The following is a 16,325-nucleotide window of genomic DNA, read 5'->3' on the forward strand; positions in this document are numbered from 1 at the left end:
TGAACTCATCAAGAAGAAGTTGTCTTAACGATCCAGACACATTCTGTTACATTTGTGGTGAATATACACTGCAAAAACATAGAAGAAACATAACAGACTTCATAAAAAAAGTGTATTTGGCCTATTTTAGATAAAATAAAATAAAGTTAATGCGCGTGTAGCAAATTACGTCTTTTTTTTTTACACATTTCACGAAAAATCTCAAAAACTTGAGCCAATCTGGAAAAACTGATGACATATTCAGAATCAGCACCCCAAAGTTACCCTAAATTCGTTGAAATATCTTTGGCCCCAAAAATGCTGTTGACCTGTGTTATCACTGATCTTGGGTTTAAACTCGACAGTGATTTTAAATTGGACAGCCAAGTCAAAGCTGTGGTTAAGTCCAGTTTTTATTATTTGAGGCGATTGGCTCCAGTGAAATCTTTTCTCCCTAGGCACCACCTTGAAACAGTGATCCATGCTTTTATTTCAACCCGTCTGGATTACTGTAATTCTCTGTATTTGGGAGTTAACCAATCACTTCTCTCACGTCTGCAGCTGGTCCAAAATGCTGCTGCCTGATTTTTGACAGGAACAAAAAAGAGAGAGCACATCACTCCTGTCCTGGTGTCACTTCATTGGCTGCCTGTTTATTTTAGAGTTCATTTTAAAATTCTTATGTTTGTTTTGAAATCGTTCCATAATCTTGCACCGCCTTACCTCTCTGAGCTTCTTCACCTCTACTTACCTTGCCGGTCTCTCAGATCAGCAGACCAGCTGCTACTGAAAGTACCGAGATCTAAAAGGAAGGGGACAGGGCCTTTTCTGTGGCTGCACCTAGATTATGGAATGACTTGCCTTTGCAGGTTAGAGAAGCCCCTTCACTTACCATTTTTTTTAAAGTCCGGCTTAAAAACCAACTGTTTTCCTTGGCTTTCAAACCTAGCGAAACTTAGTGGTAAATTGTTAACGTCTGTCTATTGTTATTTATTGTTATCTTACTGTGTTGCTTTCTTAATCGTTTTTAAATTGTTATTTACTTATCTGTTTACTATTTCTATTTTGTACAGCACTTTGTGTCAGCTGTTGTTGTTTAAAAGTGCTTTATAAATAAAGATGGTATGGTATGGTATGGTAGTAACATAATACAGGAAGATGATAAAATCCTGCACCTAACATCTGGAGTCATGCAAAAGGTTTGGCTAGGATGTATTAACCAACCAACCACTATGATCTAATAATACCCTACTACTATGCTCATGACCCATCGTCTCAACTACCCAGTACTACTAAGAAACTACTGCGATGACGAGATAGATTTCACACACCCTATGCACACACTAGTTGCTTGAACAGAACACAGCAGCAGCTACAGTCTGATACTGGCTCGACAAGGATCCAGAAGCAAAGCGCACTATGTTCATGGTCCATTGCCTCAACTGCCAAGTACTCAGAATCAGAATCTGGGCCCAGTGTTAAAGCACCGAAAACCCAGAGCGGCGGCAGACGTAAACGTAGACGCGCCACCTTCACAGAATGAGGGAGAAACATAGAAAGATAACACCAGGAGGAGACAAAAAAATATGACCACAGATTATTCTCGCAAACGGGACAACAGTCTGTGTGCATGCAAAAAATCCCCATAGCACATACAGCATTGATAACACAGACAGTAAGCAGTGAGCAGGGTACCCGCAAGTCCTTAAAAAGTCTTAAAATGTCTTAAATTTAGTTTTACATATTCAAGGTCTTAAAATGTCTTAAAATATCTGGAATTTTAGGAGGAGAGGCATTAAATAAGTGTGTTGCTCAGTTTTTCTGTTTTATTTTACCGATGTATATTCCACAATAATTATCATTTCCGCAACGGCCGTATACTCCGCCTGCCTAACAGGTGGAAACAGCAGATGCTTTAGCTGCCTAGCAAGCTGCTTTTCTTATTTGAGGGCTGCGGCGGGAACAACAATACAAGGCTCCGATGCAGACATGGGTAAATGTCCATTCAGTGAAGTGGCTGGAGGATGAAAAATATTGTGGCTGGCTGAAATCTTCCAGTGCTTTGTATGAGGCGCGTTGTGAACTGTAAAGCGCTGTAAAGCGCTGGATTCTCATATGAAATCTGAAAAACACAAGGGATATGATAGCACTCGTAATAGTAATATGCATATCGAGTCATTCGCTGCTAACTGCAGTTTAGCTTTAAGTGCCAAAAATGATTTGTCTACTGTGTAGGGCGACCAAACATCCGTATTTCCCGGGACATATTTCACGTCCTGTCCCGGGTTTTTTTTAAAGTGAAGAAATGTCCTGGTTTTTTAATTACCTTCATAGGACCATTACAATGCCGACAATGACGTAATCGCGGTGGCTCCGCCCCTGTGCGAGGTCCCCGCGTGCTGTTGCTTTGCGAGGTCGTGCACCCCCCCCTCAACAATTTACACTCACCACCCCCTCCAGGTTCAAATCTTACTCCAAGCGATCTTGAAAAGTTGGCAACCCTGGTATTATTTTTTCTTGTGAGAAGTCTTAAAAAGGTCTTAAAAGTAATTAAATTTGAGATTTAAAAATGTGCAGATACCCTGGCAGTGAGAGGCGTGATCCATTCAGATAGGGAGGGGGGGCCAGAGGCCTGGCACAGAGTTTTTGTGTCAAAGTTTGCGGTGAAAGGCGAGAGCTATCTCTGACAGTCTCCGTGTGTGGGGTAGGAGCAGGTAACCAATACGACAACCTTCCAGGAGAGATTTGTTTGGGCGCCAATGCAAATAAGAAGAATGAAGAATTTAGCAAGGAGCTCGTCCTTGGGAATTTGACCACACAAACTCTTCTTTAGGGCAGCGGTCTCCCAACAGATCCATCTTCACACGTAGAGCATTGATTCCATCCGCGATCACCTCCAAGCTTTTACCAACAGTCACAGTCTGTGTTCCAACAGCTCTACCCACCGCATCAATCATGTTGGGCACTTGACGTGGACGTTCAATGACTGACTCCACTTTATCAATTTTCCGATACACCAGGGCAATGCCTAATCCAATCAGCAGAGCCACCGCAATCAAAGTTCCAAATAAGAACACGTCCTCAACATCTTCCAGGAAGAGAGGTGCAAGACACAAACGCCAGGTCCCCCATGATGTGAACGTACCGTCCGGGCATGTGGGTTCTCCCGCACCATGACTCCTCGTGGAAAAAATAGTGTCAATACTCAGACCACCACACAAATCTGGACTGACCTTCAGAACGAAGTGACAAGGACACACACAATGCCTTGCAAGCTTTTCATTGGGGTCATCAGGAAGGCACCTCCCTTTGTTGGTGTTTCGATGAATTGATCCCCTAACACCACCAGAAGGCTCATCAGTGGAGTCTGGCGTCCCAGACCCACCCCCCTCCAAGCTCACAATGTAGCCCATCACAAGATTTTGCTACCGCATGCTTGTGGAAGGCACTTGCTAACAACCTTGCTACCCATATCCCAACATCACACACACCAAACAATTTATCTCTTCAAATACTGTCCTTACCTGACCTAACCTCCGCCCTTCTTAGCCACACCCACTGACTTGATCTCTCAGCAGTAGCTGACAACTCCTTTACCACTGCTCTCATCACACAGCCTTTAAATCCAAAGTCAGCCAGCAGTCTTGTGGCAGACTTCGCCACAAAACCCCTGGCCCCTACCTCTACAGGTCTAATATGTACTTGCCAGCCCCGCTCTCTTACCTCAGCCACTAAATCTGTATACTTCAACCTTTTCCTTTCATACGCTGCATCAACTTTGTCTTCAAATGGAACAGTTAACTCTATGAAATACACTATCCGCTTACTTTCAGAGTACAACACAACATCTGGCCTCAAGGTTGTGATTACAAGACACTCTGGGACTTGTAATTTACAGCCTACATCAACCAACAGCTTCCAATCTCTTGCATCAGCCCACTTACCGGCAACTTTTGAAGATTGCTGGCTCCTTGCTATGCTGCCCCTCACACACAAACCTAATTACTCTATTGGAACTAGCAACTGGCATGCCATTAACTTCCAACCGCTTCTTATCCAGTGCACCTGCCAATGATTTGAGTACCTGATTATGCCTCCATGTGTAACGTCCCTGTGACAAACTCACCTTACATGCCGACAGGATGTGCTTCAATGTACCACTTCCTGCACATAGCTTACAAGTTGGATCCTCACCTAACCACTGCCCAAGGTTTTGTGAAGTTGGAAGCACATCATAAGTAGCTCCCACGAGAAACTTTATATGACTTGCATCCAATCAGGGCCGGCGCCACGGGGGGGCGAATGGGGGCGTTGCCCCCTCAGTTGAGGTGTCCCGCCCCCTCAATGTAAATAATAAGACCCATTTATTTTACAACAATCGCTACATGGCGCCCCCTCGGCCGCTCATAAATCGTTACACGGCATCCCCCGCTCAACAACTTACGTTCGCCAACCCCCCCCGCTCAACAAATTACGTTCGCCCCCCCCGAAATTTTCTGACGCCCCCTCACTGTATATGTTCTGGCGCTGGCCCTGCATCCAATGCCCACAACTCTCGCCAGGTGATTCTCCTCTTCTCTACTCTTTCCTATTTCATCCACTGTCCCTGCTTACTCTGTCTTGCAGCTTTTGCCCGTCTTACTTCCTCCTCCTGCTCTCGAATAAAACCAGTCACCATTCGCCTTCTCTCAGGAGATGTGACCTTGCTGAATGCCCTCCATGTATCACCTGACCCTAGTCCTGCCCTCCCATTTTGCACCTGCCCTACAACATCTCTATGCTCCAATGCCCTCTTTGCTGCCTGAGTTGCCTCTTGGGAATTCCACTTTCTTCCTGTACGTGTCACTGGTGCCACTGCTTAAAAGAGCCCGAGTCTGATTAGTAGCAGGTGTCAGTACTCGGGCCGATTGTGAGTGAGGGAGTGACCGGGAGTGAGAGGGTGTGCGCAATGCTGGTGTGGGGCTGTGTGTGGAGGAAGGAGTGACTGAAAGCGCCCTCTGGCGGCGTCTGGGCTGACCCACCGTAACATATACAGACTGGATATATACAGTGGTATCTCGAGATACGAGCTGCTCTATATACGAGCGATCCAAGGTACGAGCACCGAGACGAGCAAAATTTCTGGACACACGCTCGAGATACGAGCATGAACCACTAGGTGGCAGTACAGTACTATATGGAAAAAAAGAAATCATTAATCAGCTCAAAGACACACTCAAACGCTTTTCTTTCTCTCCCTCCCCCACAACCTTAGGTTCAAAAACACAAACATACATGTATGTGCGGAGATGACGTCATTTAGCGCGTTCTAGCAGCCAATAGCGTTTTTTAAATTCTTGAGGCGTTGGTAAGGTCGACTCCTGTACCCGGTCATCACAGCCATTCGCACGTGTGCTTTGCAACGAGTAACAGTAGGCGCCCCCTACGTACGGTGTATACAGTACAGTATTTCAATACTACAAACGTTTTTTTTTGCATTATGGCTCCAAAGAAAGGCTCTAGTAGTAGACTTTTTTAAGGACCGGAACCAATTACTATACAATTACTAATACCCCAGCCAACATGTCCACATGGGCCCCACATGGGATTTAACTGGGCAGTATGGGTTTTATCTGGGCATGGGCTTAGAGTGGGCTTTTTTAAGGGTTCTATTCGGGCCCCAGTTGAGTTACATTTGTGGGCCCCATTGGGGTTATAAATCCCGGCCCCAGTTGGGTTATAGTTGGGACCCACGTGGGCCTGATTTTTAAAACAGCCTAATATTTTAAAAACAGACTTTTAAATACCATTTACAAAACAGACATTTTTACATAGTACACGATTTTATACCTCAGCTCAAGCAAATGATGGTAGAACTGGATATTTCTCTGGCACACAAACAAATAAATTGCATGTTGATATAGTTTAATTTGTGAAGCAGTTATAATAACTAAATTCATTCAAAATATTAAGAAAGTTAATGAACCTGCTTCAGATGTATGGAATAAGCCATTGCCTCGCCTCCTCTCGTGCGCGCCCGCCCCCAACGAAAGACTAAACGGTCTCCCGCCTGGCCTGACTGAAAGTGAATTTTTATATCCGTTGGAGATATCATTCACTGAGGTAAGAAATTAACTTTTTATCCGGTTTCTCTAATTTGGTTATCAATGTGTAAAAGAACAAATATACAATGAAAGAAAGAAAAATATCTGAGGATATAATGCCTGACGTTATATTTAATTCAAACCTAGCTATGTTAATTTGCTAGCTTGATAGCTAAAACAACCGTTAGCGTTGAAAGGTAGAACGCAAGCGTTCATTTGTTATGGCTAAGAGGAATAATCTGTGGGGGGAAATATAGTGTTTAAATGTCTATGTTTACACATTTTCGACGTAACCCACCTAGATTTAGTTAATTAATTTTCCTAGATCAGCTAAGACATAAGTGCAAATTTCGATGTTGCTAGGCTAGCTAACCTAAGATAGTGAGTTAACCTATCTTAGCAAACACTAGAACTAAGTGGTCACCTTGGTTAACTAGCTAGCTAGTTATGTTTAGAGAATGTTTGCTTAACGTTTTGGTAGAAAAGATAATTGTCCTGTTAGTTATTAATTAAGTGATAAACCTTTACAGTTAATAGTAAGTCGTGTCCTGGCATTAAATATACCAAATACAGTGGTACCTCGAGATACGAGCTGCTCTATATACGAGCGATCCAAGATACGAGCACCGAGACGAGCAAAATTTTTGTTCGACACCCGAGTGCACGTTCGAGATACGAGCATGAACCGGTCATCACAGCCATTCGCATGTGTGCTTTGCAACGAGTAACACTACGTACGGTGTATACAGTACAGTATTTCAATACTACAAACGTTTGTTTTGCATTATGGCTCCAAAAAAGGCTCTAGTAGTGGAAAGTCCAGTGAGAAGAGAATGATAACTATAGAAACTAAGCAGGAGATTATTCACCTGCATGAGAAAGGCACTCGTGTAGCCGAACTCGCTCGTCTGTTCGGCCGGAGTACATGTCTTTTTTTCCACATTTACGCTAGTTTTGTGACTTTTTTAAGGACCGGAACCAATTACAATATTTTACATTGTTAAATTGCTTCCAGAACCGAGCAGTTCGAGATACGAGCACGGGTCTGGAACGGATTAAACTCGTATCTCGAGGTACCACTGTACAAATGACTGCATTTCTAAGGTAGAGCTGTGTAGTATTAATCCCAGTATGAGGGGAAAAACAAATGATCGTAGTCCTAACCTACCATAGACAATCTTGTGTATAGCAGAAAAGAGTATTGTCTTACGGATAAACAGCTACTAATCATTCTTGTAATGGGTCCAAGTTAGATAGCGGTTTTCTCGTTTTGGTGCTCTGTAAAGTAACATGTGGTGGTTGTTTTTGCCTCAGTTTATTCTATCTGAATTTTAAATTTTGTTTTGTAGGTGCCCTAAAACAAAATGCTTATCTTCAGAATTAACTAAAGATGTTGAGAGAGCTGTCTCAAAGTGGTTTACCAATGCTCGTGACCATGATGGAAACCGTGCACTGAGAGCGCAGAGAGACTTTCAAAAAAGGAACGCAGAACAGATGTAAGTAATCAATAGTGAGTTACACGTTTGTGATAATGTGACTATGAAGGCATGTGAAAATCAGTCATTTTTACTTTCCAAAACCCTGACAGCTCCTATATTGGAGTTTTTAAATGTTTTATGTACACCTAACTTGTAAACACATCACTTGGCCTTTGTAAAATCTCCCCCAAGAGGTGATTAAAGTGTTAGACATCAGTGTCTTTGGAAATTTTGAGTAACTGCAGCAGCTCAAATTAGTGAATTGTATAGTATATTTGAAGGAGTACTGGTCAGGATTTTATTATACTGTGCAAACTAGAAGCTGGCAAGAGCCTTCATAGAGTTCTGTACAGTGTATTATGGTCAGGACCCAGGTGGTGCAGAAAATGCATGCCCATTAAACAGGCCTAGTGTGCTAATTCAATAGTACAAACAGGATTTTTATGCTTTACCATGTTTTAGATTCACAGAGAAGGATGTTTATCATTGCTAAAAGTGGTTTAGATAATCTGCAGTGTTACTGTTGTGTGCTTTAATTAATACTGTTGTCTGTCTCTCCCTCCCCTCTTCTCTCTCTCTCTCTACAAGATGTGAAACTACACAACTCAGCAACACACAGTAAAGGATTCTAAAGACTCTTAACATATGTTTTATGGACATTTATGGTTAAAATTGTTAATGAGTTGTCGTTTTCAATAAAACATTTTTATTAGGATTGATCAAGCATTTGTCGTCATTTAAATGTAAGTATTATTATAAACAGCTCATCTCTGATTGAAATTACTTATGATAATACAGTCTTTAGTGCTGTGCTCTTATACAACAGTTTTGCAAAGTAAGAAAAGCAACTGAATATTGCATTAGGTATGTACAGCAGAGACCTCACCTGAAGCCCTCCATGACTCCATAGGGACCCACATTGGATGACACAAGTTAGCATTATAGTAATTGTGCTCCAAATGTGTGATGCAAGCTGACATTCTAGTGAGTGATGGGCTGATATTTGGGCCCCCTTTGCATAACCCATATGGGGCCTATAAAGATTTGCCCATGGGCCCCTAATGGGGCTGAAGCGGGTGTCTGCAGTTAACCATAAGGGCCCTACTTGTTGCCCACACTGGCCCCATCATTATCCCACACAAACAAGGGGCCCATGTAGGGCCAGCGATTCATTGCTCATACGGGGCCCACCTGAGGCCCACATTGACCCCAATATTGGCCCACATGGGCTAACACACATGGGGCCCATGTAGGGCCAGTGAATCAATGCTCATACGGGGCCCACCTGAGGCCCACATTGACCCCAATATTGGCCCACATGGGCTAACACACATGGGGCCCATGTGGAGCCGATGGACAAATCTTTGTGGGCCCCAGCTGGGTTGCCCAAAAAGGGCCCATGTGCCAGCCCATTTCAAACCCATGTGGGGCCCGCATGGACATGTTGACTGGGACTTTACTAATACAATTACTAATACAATTACTAATACTTTACATTGTTAAATTGCTTCCAGAACCGAGCAGTTCGAGATACGAGCACGGGTCTGGAACGGATTAAACTCGTATCTCGAGGTACCACTTTATATATATATATATATATATATACACACAGTGGTACCTCGAGATACGAGTTTAATCCGTTCCAGAGTTTAATCCGTTCCATATATATATATATATATATATATGTATGCCCAAAAATGCCTGTCCTCGCTGTCATGCTGGGAAACGAAGGGCTTTATTTCTTAATGGAAAACATATACTTTATTAACTCAACTGCAGTTATGTGTCCATAAAGGTCTAATATATCACACAAAATCTTTAAAAATACAATATTGCAAATAAATATAATAAAATACATAATAAATAGGGATGCACCGAAAATTCGGCCACCGAAAATTTTCGGCCGAAATGGCTTAAATTTGCATTTTCGGTTTTCGGCCGAAATACTTTCATCACCGAAACAACACGGCCGAAACAATGTGCTGTGATGACGCAAGCAAAAATCGCCACCTGCACGCGCTTATTTGGATAAAGCTAGCAAAAAAGTTTTCCAGTGATGGCGCCGAGGAAAAGGACATTACACCAAAAATTATGGAACTCTTGTTGCCTTAGACGATCAGCCGTTCTCTGTCGTAGGGATTTCGTAAGCTAATAGAGCACTTTGAGCCCCGTTATGTTTTGCCGAGCAGACGACATTTATGTTTACCTGAGCTGTTTAATGTTGTTGCAACTCACGTCACGTTTTTATGAGAGAATTTATATTTATCTTTCAGGCCAGTCAGTTATAATTAAATTTAACTCGTATAAAATACATATATTTATCCTCTCAGATAAAAACGGTCTGCAAGCGAGTTAAATTTAATTAGTGGTCGGCCATTGTTAGCTTTATCGCCGTTAACGGCCCACCACTAATTTTATTTTATAATATGCATTACTGTAATGTCAGTGCTAAATAAATATTTTCAAATCAAAATTTATAGTTGATTTATTCTTTGAAAAGCAATGCCTTGATTTTAATGAGGTTAGCCATAAATCCAATATTACTAATAATTGGCATAATGTATTTCGGTGTTTCGGTTTTCGGTTTTCGGCCGGTTTCCTCGTTTTCGGTTTCGGCTAAGAATTTTCATTTCGGTGCATCCCTAATAATAAATGTGTGCGTCCCCTATATTCATGTCACTGGTGTTACCGTATGACAAAAGACTATTATTTTAATATACAAAGCCATGCTGATGACATCACAGGAAGTCATTTTGTTTCCGCTCTGAAGATTAATGATTCAGGGGCTGCAGCCTACGTAGACCGCGTAGACCACAGCCCACGGTGGCCACACACTTCGAAGGCCGGGTAGGCTGCATCTCACGGCTGTTAAATGAAACAGTCTAGTCTTCGCAAGACGTATGTTTGCGTGACCACACTCTGCCCCGTTACATACGTGTTAGCGAGCTGTCCGACAAATATCACATCACCCACAAATGCCTAAAAGAAAATGCGTTGAACATGTATTCACATGTTTGGTGGGAAGTATAACTTCATAACAAAATTCAATGTATTTTATAAACGTTACTCTTTAGTAAATACTCAAAGCACAGGTTTACCTGCAATATCATTAATAACTGGCATGTTATTTAGCATCTCATTGCAGTATAAATGTCCATATTTAAAAAATACCGACATTTAAAAACGAATTCTTCGGCCCGTACACTAGACTCCGCCTGTTTATTGTTCAAAGAGCAATGAATCCTGGGATATGGTGGGACGCGAAGGATACTCAGATGCATCTCACAGCATCCTTCATTTTCGGGGTTTTGAAGGCTACATTCGTCGGCCGCATAAGAAGAAGTCCACGAATTGGGACAGCCTCGTCGCGGCGCAGTGACGTAACCGGCCTACAAATGCGCACTTCGTGGGCTGAATTGAGATACACCTATTGTAAGTTCAATGTCATTTTTCATTTTTTATAAATTTGATCATCTACCCTAAGATTTCCTTCGAAGCTTCAGTGCAAGTCACTGGTATGCCCTACTTTAATCTTTGGAAAATGAACATAGAATAATAAAAATTTATTAATTTATACATAATTCAGTGAGTAGTTCATGACTGTCAACATGTGGTTTGATTCCCTGTGGCAGCTATTTTGTAAAATAGGTTTGTTATGACAGTTGTCACTGGTGTTACCATCACTGGTGTTACAATCCTGATGGGTAACGGTACATGAAATCTTCAAATAAATATACAAAAAAGGCAAAAAGCCTTTTAGGTGTACCTTATGTATGTTCTTATAGCCAATTAGTACAGTAATAATGTAGTATAATTTAAAAGCCTATAAAAAGTTGTGGAAGGTGGAAAAATTTCCACCTGTCAAAAGTGGATGTTTTTGTAGACTGACCCATATATATATATATATTAGTTGTGACGGGCAGGGTGAGCAACTCAAAAAGGAAGCGATCACGCCAAGTCTCAGGGAAAGAGGATGGTTTAATAGAAAGTGTGCAAACCAAAAACCCGTGCATTGTTCCAAATGAAGGAAATAATAACCAGCAGTCAACTGGTACAAAGACAAGACATATATAGACGAACAAACGACCCTCAGGTGAGACGGATCACGGGTCCCGCCCACCTGAAGGACGAACATCACGTGACAAAAAACAGGACCGCTGCCACTGTAACCGGGGGCGACCGGTAGGGGGCTCCCCCACAACGTGACATTAGTGATATATATATATATATATATATATATATATATATATATATATATATATATATATATATATATATATATATATATATATATCGCGGCACCTGGTAACACGGCACCTGGAATTGACAGCACTAATATATATATATATATATAATATTATATTATATTATATTGGGCCAGTCTGTTCTTCCCAGTCCGCCCCTGCCTCCACGTCCACTAAGATCACAAGGTGCTGGCCTCTTAGTTAGTTGTTAGTTCCAACAATTAATAAGGTAACAGCAGGGGGAAGAGTTACCTTATTACAGCTGCATTGATTTTTCTTTTCCTGGACATTTTGGGATCATTATTTGTATTTCTCAATGACAATTATTGGGAAAAGCGCATCAATATGCAAACACTGCAGTGTCAAGATGACGTCACGTCGCGGGTAACATAATTGTGAGAAATGTAGTTTTTGGTCACTGCAAATAAATAGTTTTTTTGGCTTTTTAAGCTCTCGCGGGCCACATAAAATGATGCCCGCTGGCCTTGGGTTTGACACCTATGAATTAAGGGATACACCATGAGAGCGAGACCCTCGTGTGCACATGTAGAGAGAGGGAAAAAAGAGTGTTAGATCTGCTGCTATTTATGCTGTCCTGAGCTGTTCGGTTGGAAATATTACTTAATAACCAGACAATTTTTCTCCCAACCCTCAGAAAAGAGACATGGAGTAATAGAACACATTCAAACTTTGAGGGTTTGAGGGTACTAAACTACAGGAATCAATGCAATTACCTAGAATTCCAAATTATTCAACAGGAATAAACAGAAATCTTATACCTAGAAGCACAAATAACCATAGACGGTTATGCGTACAATTAACAAGGATAACTGCTATCTGCGGTGTTGGTGGTCATTTAATTACTCAACAACAGGTGAGTAATCAGTCTACGTTTGAAGATGGCAAGAGACTTTGCAGTGCAAGCAGCTGGTGGAAGATGGTTTCACCATATCAGAGCCAGGACAGAGAAGAGTCTTACATTATTTATTGCCTGTCTCAAGTTTACGTCTGCACTTCATCCTTTCCCCTCAACGCTCAACATGATGAACGTGTCACCCAAACATTTTCCATGTTAAAAATTTTAAACTGGCCCAAAATCTGAATCGGTTTTTAGTTGTTTTATTATTGTTGTTGTATTGTATTAAGCTTGTATTTCTTTTTGAACAAAAACATCTGATCAGTGGTTGTGTGTAAATCAGTGATGTTCAATGTAAAAATCTATTATACTTATATTGAAAGACTCAAAAAAGAATCACTAACTGAATTGGAATGAAAGTGCTTTCAAATTATGCAACTTTTGTTTCAGAGAAAAGGATGGGAGTGAAGGTGAATTTATGTCAAAATGAAACCTAACCAATCCCAGCCCCTGGAGGCCATGCCCACACTGATCATGTTTATATCAAACAAGTCTACTCCATCCATCTCAAGACCAGTAACCAGACGACCAACGATGGGTCTGCAGCTCACACTGATACTCACCTGCTTGTTTTTCTACAAAGGTACAGTGTAAATGTTTTTAAATATGGACTGTAAAAATAACTGCATTAACAATACTTAATCTGTTAAATGTTAAATTAAAATGTAAATGTTTTTGTACATTTGTACAAATTATTTTATTATATTTATTACTATTATTTAATGTTTACATTTTTTTACTTTGGGGAAGAAGTTAGTCACAGCATTTTATGCGGCAGACTGCAATTAAGAATAGGATGCTTTTAATGCTGCAAGCTTTTAAAAGTTCATGTCTTTATACGAGTATAATATATCTATACAGTATAATATATAAAATCTCTTTATTTTCTTCTAGCATTAGCACTGAAATGTTATAACTGTACATCACAGCCAACACTGGAAACATGCCCACAAGCAGACTGTTTTGGTGAATGTGCCAGTGTCCGTGTGACTTCCACTATGCAAGGAGGTAAGAATAATCACAAGTCTACTGTGTAGAAGACATAAAATAAAGAATATAGCCTATCAACAGTAGCCTGCTGTGTAATGCAACACAGCAATCTACTTGAGAAACTTGAGAGCACATCAACAAGAATAATTTTTATATAGTATATGATTATATAAGCACATTAAAAAAATGGGTGTGTGTGTGTGTTTATAAAGATAGATAGATAGATAGATAGATAGATAGATAGATAGATAGATAGATAGATAGATAGATAGATAGATAGATTTGAAAGAAAGAACTAGAAAATATATCTAGTGATTTTTATTTCATTTTTGTTTTGTGGTTTCACATTTTCTACCTTTTCCTAATGTTAATATCACGTTGAGGACCCCGGCCCCTCCCCTTTGGGCGTGTGTATACGTAGTCTACGTGCTTTGTCTGTGTCAGTGGAATTCCGTGGTGATGGCTATGTCGTGTGAATAATGTGTCTCACCTGTGAATCGTCTCGTAATCACGTGGGACTAATGTGGTTTGTCTATTTAATGTGCGCTCGCGCAGTGTCCTGTGCTCGTCGTTGTCTACAGTCTGCACGTTGTGTGCTGTGTGTGAGTGTTTATCGTGCGCTGATTGCGCAATATCTGTTGTTAAAATAAAGTGACTGTGAGTGAACCACCGGACTCGTGTCTCGTCCGTCTCTCTGGCGCCATCGTCACAGTTAAAGCAAACTTTGTTTTGTTACTGTTCCATTGCTTCTAAACAAAAATGTTGATTGCGATAATAAAGTATTTTGTTGTCACATACAATGTTTGGAGAAATTCTATCCTAAATCTTTAGGATCCTTAGGATCTATGAAGCTTAGATATTAAAAAGTATCAGAATCAATACTGGCGATGACAAGGAGTGTGTTAATCATGAACATAACGACAAAAAGAAAAAAAGCTCAAGTTTTATGTTTTAATGTTGGCAATTCTTACCACCAGATAGTATTTCACAACAAATTCACTGAAATAATCAGATTCATACAGTCCAAATGGAGAAAGTTTGGAACAGTTATCAGTCTTCCCATGAATGAACACCCTAACAGAATCTCTCCAAGTACTAATATGATATATATGGGAGCAGATCCAGAGAACAAAGAGAGAGCGAAAGGACCTGCATGTGGTGTGGATGGATCTTGCCAACGCATATGGCTCTGTCCCCCATCAGCTCATTGGCTTATGTTCTGGAGTTCTTCTATCCCTGTGAAGTACCTGGTGGCCAGGTACTTCACAGACCTCCAGATGTGCTGCAACCACCAGGACTTCACAACAGGCTGGCAACGACAGAAGGCTGGCATCTTTGTCACAGGGGGTGAACCCTTTGCTGGCAATCCAACCTGTTTGTAGCCTGGGACAGACCTACACAGCAGACCTTTCAGACAGGCAAATGGGGCAGACAGTGTGGAAGCAGCTTGCGGATGGCTTGGGCAGGATCAATGAGAGCCAGCTCCCAGGGAAGTACAAAGTATGAAGTTACCAATTGGTACTCTACCCAAGGGTGATGTGGCCTCTGAAAATGTGTGAGGTCCCCTCCTCAGTGGCAGACAAGATGGACAAGTTGGCTAACTCGTTCATCAAAAAGTGGCTGGGCCTGCCGAGATGCCTCTCGAATGTAGGGCTGTTTGGCAGAACCATGCTGCAGTTGCCACTGCAATCCATCAGCCAGGGATATAAGAAGGAGAAGGCTCGATTGGTGCTTGAGCTGAGGGAGTCCACTGATCAGCTGGAGGAGGTTGACTTGGCAGGCAGCAGGCTGAAACATCGTGAGGTGGTGGGCAGAGTCCAGGAGGGCCGAGCAGGGTTATCATCTCCAGGTTAAGGCTGTGTGCTTAGCAAGCAGGGAAGCTGGTTGTCATGGGAAGGAGTCACAGACGGGCCCATGTCATGGTCCGATCTGTGGAAGATCCCCCAAGCCAGGCTCAGCTTCTTGATCAGAGCGACCTATGACACCTTGCCTTGTCCACGGAACCTCCACCAATGGTTTGGTGCAGAAGAGACCTGCTCACTATGCGGTACCATCAACCATCAATCCTTCAGCACATCCTGTCTGGCTGCAGGACTGCGCTTTCCTAGGGGCGGTACAGGTGGAGGCACGACTTGGTGTTGAAGAAGCTGGCTGAGGTGACAGAGGTTTGCAGAAAGGAGGCCAATAGCAGACCCCCCACACCAGTGAGCCTGCCCATCTGCTTCGCAAGAGCCGGAGAAAACCCCAAGCCTCCCCACAGGCAGAACAGCATTAGGATTCCTCACACCTGGCAGTGAGTGGACCATGAAGGTCGACCTGGGGAGGCAACTTAAGTTCCCCAGGGAGATTGTGTAAACTTCACTCCGCCCAGACCTGATCATGTGGCCGGTGCCATGCAAGACCATTCTATAGGTGGAGCTCACTGTGCCGTGGGAGCAGGGCATTGAATGTTAGGGCTAGCTCGGATGTCACGCCTTCTACCTCCACAAGAGGCACCCGAGTCAGTCCTGAATCTGCGCAATCAGCAGTGATCACTGCTTATTCGTTTTGGCTCACTGACTCGTTCTCAGCCCTTTCCCTGCTTTCTCTAAAGCCTGTACGTTGCGTTCCCAATTAAAGGTGTCTCGCCACCTTA

At 42.1% G+C, this 16,325-nt stretch overlaps 1 long non-coding RNA gene across 1 annotated transcript; it reads left to right on the forward strand.

The window, feature by feature from the left end:
• The first annotated feature begins 5,788 nt into the window (after positions 1-5,788).
• Positions 5,789-8,682, forward strand: LOC143525135 (uncharacterized). Its single transcript, XR_013133572.1, has 3 exons — positions 5,789-6,081; positions 7,412-7,558; positions 8,129-8,682. It is a non-coding gene; the product is annotated as an uncharacterized LOC143525135 (long non-coding RNA).
• Positions 8,683-16,325: the final 7,643 nt, after the last annotated feature.

This window comes from Brachyhypopomus gauderio, chromosome 10 (assembly GCF_052324685.1).
Source record: "Brachyhypopomus gauderio isolate BG-103 chromosome 10, BGAUD_0.2, whole genome shotgun sequence".
Taxonomy (NCBI): Eukaryota; Metazoa; Chordata; class Actinopteri; order Gymnotiformes; family Hypopomidae; genus Brachyhypopomus; species Brachyhypopomus gauderio.